The sequence below is a fragment of the Triturus cristatus genome, chromosome 3_1 (genome assembly GCF_964204655.1).
Source record: "Triturus cristatus chromosome 3_1, aTriCri1.1, whole genome shotgun sequence".
In the NCBI taxonomy this organism is placed as follows: Eukaryota; Metazoa; Chordata; class Amphibia; order Caudata; family Salamandridae; genus Triturus; species Triturus cristatus.
The window spans coordinates 877,641,579-877,650,897 of NC_140583.1; positions in this window are offsets into that span (position 1 = coordinate 877,641,579).

Genomic DNA, 9,319 nt, shown 5'->3' on the forward strand with positions numbered 1-9,319 from the left:
TTATTGCATTTAATATAAAACTTGAGGATAGTTACTGTTAGAAATTAGGTTTCTGGTTGGCAAAGGTATGCACGATGTCCAAGCAGAAGTCACAAACCTAGTCTGGGTATGCTAAGTACATTCAAAATAACTTGTGCTCACCCTCTGTTAGCTTGGCACAGAGCAGTCAGGCTTATCTAAAGTGGCAAAGTATTTGTGCAACACACGCACACAGAAACACAATGAATACACCACAAAAGAACTCCACACAGGTTTATAAAAATGGACTATTATATTATAAACAAGACCAAAACGCCAAAAATCCAATGTATAGAAGTTGAGATATTGAATTTTAAAAGTATAAATGCAGTAAAGTGCTTAGAGGTAAGTCGCGCTAAAAAGGTCACTTTGGATGACGTTGGACCGGGGTACACTCAAAGTTCGGGCTCACCTTGTCCTCGGCTACAGGACCCAGGCTGGGTCTGGTAAACAAAGGACCTTTCCTGGGCGCAAACAGCAAGATGCGTTGAGTTTTTCCATGCAGTGAAGGAGATACAATAGTTCCGAAGACGAGTGCTGGGGTCGAGAGGCATCGATCGATATGTCAGATTCTGCCACACAGTCGAGGGAATGTATAAATCTCACCAAGCTGCAGCGGTGGTTATATGCTGTCCGATGCTTCAATCACTGGAGGCAAAGTGCTGATTCCGATGCAATGCACCGTTTTTACTCCCGCAAAACGGATCAATGCACCAGTTCTGTTACACACAGAGAGGAGATCGATTGAAATCCTTGTTGCAAGTATCTGGGCCACTCACAGAGAACCAGGCACAGGACCAGGGGTAGAGACTTTGATTGCCCTAAGTCTAAAGCTACAGGATGCAAGCCAACAAGCCCTTGGAGATCACTGTGAGTGAAGAAAGAGTCCTGGTCTTCTTCAGCAGAGCCAGAGAGCAGCAGGCATCTGGGCAATACAAAAGAAAGCAGGCTTTCCAAGTATGCAGTGCAAAGATGATGAGTCCTTTAAGTAGCACAGCAGTCCTTCTGACAAAGGTTCAGTTCAAGATCCAGACGTGTCTGATTCTAGGTGGTCAGAGACCCAGAATTTATACCCAAAAGTGCCTCTGATGTAGAGGGTGACTTCAAAGCAGCTCTCTGGAGTGAACAGGTTCACCTTTCAGCTCAGTCCTGTCTTCCAGACTTTCTTTGGTGGGTAAATCAGCCCTTTGTGTGTGGACAGGACACTACCAATTGAAGTGTTAGCCTCTCCCTTCCATCCTGCCCAGACAAGGCCATCAGAATGCAGATGTATGAAGATGGGTACTCAGACACACCTATCCTTTCTGTTTTGTGGCTGGCTAGAGGGAATGCACAAAGTGTAACTGTCACTCACCCAAAACGTGTATTGGAGACAGGCTGTCAGGCACATGGAGCAGTAAGTGAAGAGAAATATCCACTTTCTAAATGTGGCATTTCTAAACTGGTAATGTCAAATCCAACCTCACCAGTAAGTAGAATTTGGCAAAACCTGTCCAAACACATGAAACATGGTAAAGCTACTCCTCTCTGATCAGGAATTACAGCTTTAAAGTGTATTAGGAACCCCAGTGCTAAACTATGAAGGGAGTAGGCCTCACAGTACTGAAAAATGAAATAGGCTGTGTGGCACCACCAGGACATGCAAAACATAAAACTACATGTTCTACGTTTTACTTACATAGCACCACACCCTTGTGGATGACTTATATGTAAGAAAAGTGGAGTTTAAGGCTTCAAAAGTAGTTTTAAATGCCATGTCAAAGGGGCAGTAAACTGCACATACAGGCACTGCAGTGGCAGGGATGGGACAGTGTTGAAAGGCTACTTCTGTGGGTGGTACAATCAGTGCTACAGGCCCAATAGTAGCATTTAATTTACAGGTTCTGGGTAATAGCTGGGTCTGGTGGCTTAGTGGACTAATGCGTCCACTGTAGGGGCCTGTGTTCGATGTCATGGATACAGTTAAAATTCCAGATAGTCCAGTTGGGCAGCATCAACCATCTGTTATTCAGCACCAAGATAACCTTGGGTGAATGTGTGCTTTACAAATACACGTTATGTTATACCACCTTACATGGAACGTACAAGTAACTAAATATGCCAATCAGGTATATACCAATTACACACATGTAGAGCACAAGCACTTAAGCACGGATTGTCAGTGGTAAACTGCTCAGAGTCCTATGGCCAACAAAAAGTTCAGCAAAAATGTGGAGGTAAAAAGACTGCTAAAAGACCACCCTAAGGCTGGCAGGTCTAACAGTTACTGAATGAGTTAAGCAGGGTGGAAAGCATCCTTAATATCTCCATTGAAAACATTACCTTAAACATACTTTACAAGTGGACCGATGACACTGGTTTGTGCTGAATCCAGATTTTCTGTCCAAATCAGTCTTTTAAGGCACCCGGCAATAATGCTCACTTGCTTTATTACCACAGGTGACACCAGAACAAATTAGTCTTTCGAAATGGCCTACAATTCAGGAATATCAAATGAAAATCGGTGCAGTAACACTAGTTTTGTCCCATTATTCGCCATTCCCGAGGCCCTATCTGGAATTGCTTGTAATACTGCAAATTGAAATAACTGATGCCCGTGGTATTGGCAATAGTGGTTGCAGCATTACAATATATGCAGTGATGATAATTGAAGCTATAGTCCTTTGAAAAAATCCACTTGAATTCTAAAAAAACTCAAAAATCATCACCACATATAGGTGTCTAACATAGAAATTATCACACACAAATTCAAAAATAAACATATGAACGTGATTCTCCATAGATATAATTCCTGTCCTTGCATGTTCTTGCTCTAAATGAGGGCTCTCGGTGTGACTGTGGAGATCGAGATGGCAAATGGCCATCCATCCCTTGCTGCCCAGGCGTGCCCCTCTAAATGTGGCCATTGCTATGAGACATGCAGTATACTTTTAGGACTTGTAATTTGTGTTTTCAAGTGTAGCATACTATGGTGGTGGATTTCTAAAGGACAGAAGGAAGGAAGAACACAAGAAGATGAGAAGAAAAGGTAAAAGGTGAAAAGATCCTGATAGTGCCAAAGGGCATGATTGGAATGCAGCTCTGGAGATTGGTGAAAGTTGAGGAAAACCAGTAGTGGACTGAACGTGTGTTTATCAAGGTCTGGATGTCTTGGGTCTATGACTCCCTGAGCAAAGTCACAGTTGAAAGCCCTAAGTTTAGCGTGCCTAGGGATATAGTGGTCTGTGTTTTTCATTGGATATTGCCATTTTGGTATCCTGGTTACTTTTTTAGGTCTCGCGCCTAGCGTTGCAGTGCGTAGCACTGCTCGCGCAGCCAGAGACCTCTTGTAGGGGGTTTCAAAACGGATCTAGGAATCGCACACGCTTCTGCGTGTGCTTTTCCTTTTGGCCCACGCTATTGGCCTTTGCGTGCGTCTTTTTATAAAAGACAGCATGCAATTGGCCAAAGGCGGGCGCATTTCTCCGCCCGTGGCCTATTGGTGTCTATTACGAGCACCGCTGCCATGTGGTTTCAATTATCGTGCCCAGACACGGGCGCGATAATTGAAACCACATGGCTCGCTGTGGTGCGCGCATGCCTCGCGGGCTCACCGCCTGCTCCCCCTCTCACAATTAACTTTCACGGCCGCGGGGCTGGGCTTGTATTTCAGTGCTTATTTTGTTTCTGCAGCAACACATGTTTTTAAACTTCAGCCGCCCTTGTCCCCCTCGAATGTACATTGTGCCCCCCCCAAAAAAAATATAGGGGGGGCTAAGTCCCCCAGTTGCAAAACGTGAGGGAAGTAGGAAGAATTAAGGCACGATAAAACGCAGATACTGAGTTATGTACAGGATAGAAACGGAAACTTTATGGACATTACAACCAGTGGAAATATATGTGTAAGAACTGTTAAATAATACTAAGTACACATCATAGGCCAAAGAACAATTGTTTAGTTTACACCGAGTTCCAATACATGGCATATAAATGGTGATCCAAATAATGTATATCAATAATGGAAGAAGTTGTATTAAAGAGAAAACTAATAAAATATGTTTTTTTTTAAAAGTCCTCCCCCTTTGTCTATCCTCGCGACCCTCACCTTGCTCACAGCTCCTCTGCTTTCAGCTTTGCACGAGCCAAGCAGCAGCAAACCGTTTCCCACCGCGTGAGCCACTTAAGACAATGACCTGGTGTCTTAAGAGCCCGCCCCCCAGGGGCAGGCAAGACCCAATCAGAGACAGGGCACGCGATCCCAAGTGCGAGCTTAAACTGGAGTGTTGGTGGAGCACCGCGAGCCTTGTGGAAGCCAGGTGCCAGGAGCTAACCAGAAATAGAAAGTAAGGTCGGACTACACTCTTTTTGCTGTTTTATATAGCGTGTACTTGACCCGAAGGTATCAAAGTGCTTTACATGAGCATCAGTTTTATTACAAATGGACATATATTCCTTGTTAGGCACAGGGAAATTGAGTGATTTTCCCAGAATTACAGGATGTTTGAGCCTCCCGCCAAACTCGAATTTTGAAGAGAAGGCTCGGCGTTCCTGGCCGTTCGGGAGAGGCGTGGTGGGCAGAGAAGAAAAATTTGGTGCATTACAGAAAGATTTCCAGAATTTGCAACCAAGTATGGATTTTACAGGTCTCTGCATAGCTCATTCACTATAACAAATGCCACAGCCCCAGTCCAACCATCAGGATCCAACTGCCCCAGGATTATGCTGTGAAATGGTGGGCGCCACTCCATGTAAGAGCTGATTTGCATCTTCAGTTTAGCTGTCTTCATCTCAATTGTTTGACCCTGCAGTCAAAATCAAACGAGCACCCGCCCAAGCACTAATTTGTGCAAAAGTAAATCTAGAGCTTCAAGTGGACCGGGTCCTGAAAGTGCTCAGCACCAGCAGTTCTGAAAAGCAGGTGCCGAGACAGGTCACTATCCAGCTCTTCATTTATGGCCTCACCATCAGCGTGAAAAAATAGAAAATGAATTCTGCCGCACTAACACCCTTCACTGCCACTGATGTAACTTCATAAATACTCCTTATCTTGCTTTCACAGTCTACCCATATCACAACTTGCAGCATTTTCAATGTTATGTACAACAAAGCCATAGTTGTTGCTTATTTATCTTTTAAGAAGGGTGGTGCTCAGTAGTCGGCGTCACCTCATGTGGGCTTCCACATAGACGTGGGTGGGGTAGGTGGGGGCGCCGGGACTCATCGCTATTAGAAAAATCCCTGAAATGTGGGTGCCTCAGAGAGCGCGCAGCGGCCCTATGCTGTTTTTTCAGGATTTACGGAGGGATAATTTACTGCATATTTCCCCAGGTAAATCACCACGGTATTGGCATATTGCAACTACCGCTTTGAGTCAGGAAGCGGGGAAGTGTTCTATGGCAGATTGGACATTACAAGCATAAGCGCCCAGAATAGTAATGCAGTTCACTGTCAGTGCCTTTTGCTGCGCTCATGTAATGTCCCTGAAGGTGTGGCAGTCTGGCTGTACAGTATTGCCGTGAACTGGAAGTAACTTTTGTAGTGCGGTATTGTTGTGCACTGAACTTGTTTGCGTCATAAGCTCTCTGCGCTATTATGCAGTGAACTGAAGTCACATGTGAAACAATGTAATACACTGAAGATGTCGCTGCCGCAACCTACTTGTACAGTAATGCAGTGCGCTGGAAGTGTTTTGAGGTCTAGGCTGTCTGTGCATTAAAGCAGTGCACTGAAGGCACCTGTAAGTTAATGTTGTGCACCGAAGTTTAACCGCGCCATGTGCTGCCTATACAGTCATGAAAGTGCATGGAGGTAGCTATGTCAGACTCTCTCTATGCATTATGGCAGTTAACTGTGGGACTGTGCTGCAGTAATGTAGTACACCGAAATTGCTTGTGCGGGAATGCAGGTGCACTTATGTAATGTATGCCCTAAGCTGTCTGTGCAGTGAGTAAGAGCACTGAAGGTGCTTGTGAAATTGTGCTGTGCACCAAAGTTGCCTGTGCAGTAAAAAAGTGCACAGAAGTATCTGGGTCATACACTCCATGTGCTGTGCTGCGGTTCACTGCCGGTGCCTGTACTGCAGTAATGCAGTGCATTGACGTTGCCTGTGCATTAAGCTGCCTGTGCTGGGGTGCAGTGCACTGATGGTATCTACGCCCTGAGCTGTCTGTGCAGTAATGCAGAACACTGAAGGCACCTGTGAGGTGTGCTATGCAGCGCAGTTGTCTGTGCCCTACACTGTCTAGGCAGTAATGAAGTGCACTGGAGGTATCCATGCCACAAACTGCGGGTGCAGTTAGTACTGCTGTGCACTATCAGTGACTTTTCTACAGTAATTGGTGCTCTGAAGATGCCTGTGCCCTGCACTCTGTGTAGTAAGGCAGTGCAGTGTTGGCGCCTGTGCTACACCGACATGGTCTGTGCATTAATGGAGGGCTCTGATGTTGTCTGTGCCCTAGGTCAAGACCACGGAGAATATACAACTTCGTGGCTGTGTAGCTGCAGTTAATTTGCTGCATTTACCACTTAATCCATCATCTGTTATACAACTTGCAGACTTAACTAAAAAGAAATGTGTTTAGCTCAAACGGATCAGAGTTTCTACAAACGTGGTGGGGTACGTGTTTCCACGCAGTGGAAGGCCCTTCACAAAGGCCCCCGTTCAGTACCTTCTTGCTGAATTTGGGTGTTAAGCCGGTACTAATGAAGTGAAACCTTTGCCTATGCAGTGCTGACAAGTGTAATAAATATGACAATATAATGACGTAATACTATCACAAAACGTGTCCGTTATGCTGCATAATTAGCTCTTTCTTGCCAGATAAATTAGTCAACCCTGCGGTAGTCCTTCCCTGTCCCACAATTCCAGAGTGCATCTCCTAAATCTCGGAGTCTCGGCCCCTCGAAGGCGAGGTTTCAAGCTCCAGCAGTGTTGGCATAGGTCAACTGTTAAAAAACCTTTTCAAGCGTGGCCTTTCCGCGTGATTTCGTGTTTCAGGGAAGGGAGGCCAAGAGGATCTACTTGGCTGGGTGGGAGCGGTTCAGATTGCACAGGGGACTGCGGTACATTAACCTCTCAGAGCGCAGCTACTGTGATGTCAGATTTATCGGAGCCATATGTCTTCCCTCTTCAGGAGGGGCCGCTAGCACCTCAGATCTAGAGACACAGTAGAATGTGCTGGTTAGGGTGAGGTGGGAATTGAGTGGGTTCGGCTTCAAGGCAATAAGTTCCACTGCGTTTCTGAAGAAGTGGGGGATTGGTACGGAAGCTCCTCAAGGTCACCTGGGCTCGCTGTGAAGCCCTGGCATGTTCCCAGTCCCAGAACAGATCTTTCCTCTACAGGAAATTAGATTATTTAGAGAATCATGCAGGCACCACTGGTAGGGGAAACTAGGCCCGCTCCTCGTTCGAACAGCACACAACTCTTGTAGGAATTGGGGGGACATATCCACTGGGTACAGGGTGTGTACACACTAATCCTTGGGGATGAGGACAGGTCCTTCTAGTTAGAAGCAGGTTACACACACTTCTCCCAAGGGAGCTGATACGAATGCAGTGTATAAGTCTTGCACATGGGGAGTTGAGACCTATATGTTTATACCTATGGGTGCACTCACTGCTCCTGTGGTGGCCTTTTTTAGAGACTCAGGTATACGGTGTGCATGCACCACTCGCAGGAGCAGTTTTTTTGGTTCATCCTCTCATAGGTATACGGGGCACACACCACTTGGTTGGGGAAGTGCGCTCACCGCTTTGGCATGGGGGCCTGCAATCATGTGGGCCTGGTCCATTGAACGCGGGCCACAAAGTGGGGTGCTATGTATGCTAAGTGCTCCCGCAAACATAGACCCAGTGTTTCTCGAGATCTATGCCTTTCCTGTTCGGCTCCATTCATTGAGGGTCAGTGGTCCAGCCGGGCATTTATTCAAACAAGTATTTGCAATGCAATAGGTCTCGCATTCACGCGAGTTTGAGCCATTGGCATTGTAAATGACAATGCCTTTTATTTATGTTTTGGTTTATAAAACATAAATAAAAGACATTGTCATTTACAATGCCAATAGCTTAAACTCTCGCAAATGCGAGACCTATTGCATTGCAAATGCTTGTTCATTTTGGAGTGCTCTGAAGGTATTGTTTTCAGGCTTTACTCAGGCCCGGGCCCATCTAACTTCGATACTTATAGTGCAGAGTTCAGGCATTGATGTTTTATTTGTATGGTTTGGCTCGACAGCGCAGCTGTCGCCAGACAATTATGTGAGTATCACCAGGAGAGGGGCTTTGGCTCTACCCACATGTTGGAAGTCAGCAGTACGTTTTGATTGGGCAGAAGCTGAGCGTTTCCACAAACAAAGTGCTTGCCCTAGACTCAACAGTGATCCTTTTTTTTATCCATCTGCCTGAGCTTGAAAATCCAGGGTCACACAAGTCATTGCAATACTATTAAAGTGCATTAGATAACAAAACATGATATCGCATTTTTTTGTGGCAACAGCACAAAAAGGAGGAGGGCAGTCATTACCCTACCTGGGTTTTTAGGTCTGGCTTGACAGTGCATTAATAAGACAACCCTATTTCCATTTTCAATGTTTCTTTGTGATTGAGAAGTGTCAAGGTGGCAAGAGGAACAGAGGAAAACTGTTTGTAGGTGAAGGCATTACCATCAGCCTTTCATAGACTGTTTCAAGCTTTGCTTTCCCATAAAGTCTAGGGAGGCTAGCAGAAAAAAAGGGAGGGCCTTGATGTCATAAGAGGGCTTGGATTTCTGTGACAGGGAAATAAGCAGTGATCATGGAACTCAGATGCTAGGACCTCAGAGGGTTTTACATTTATTCCATAATGGCCAAAGCCATACATACTGTCTTTCTGCTAAATAAAGGGCCCCAACAATAGCAGGATACATGGAAGTTCCAGTCCCAGGGGACCTCTGCCTTGCATGCCAGCTTTGACATGGGGAATGGTCTCTAGTCACTAGGGTGCTCATGGGTCTTAACGAACAATGGCTGCTATAAGAAAAGATGGGTTTTGCTATGAGTCGGTCTAAGTAGGTAGGCTTTATCAGCACATTGTTACCTGCAGTATGTGGCAAGCAGGTCTTGCTTCCTGGTAGACCACATAATTTGGGGGAGCAGCATAAAACCTGGAGGACATGTTCAGAGGGTACCCTCCAGACAGCACTCACATGCAATGGGGATATGGGGTCACAAGTGCAATATGGGTAGAGTCATCTAATAAACAGCGTGAATGTAAATTCAAGTAAAGGAAGTAGTGGAATCAGATGAGGTAACACATAGTGCATTTAGGGCACACAAAGGAAAGTAT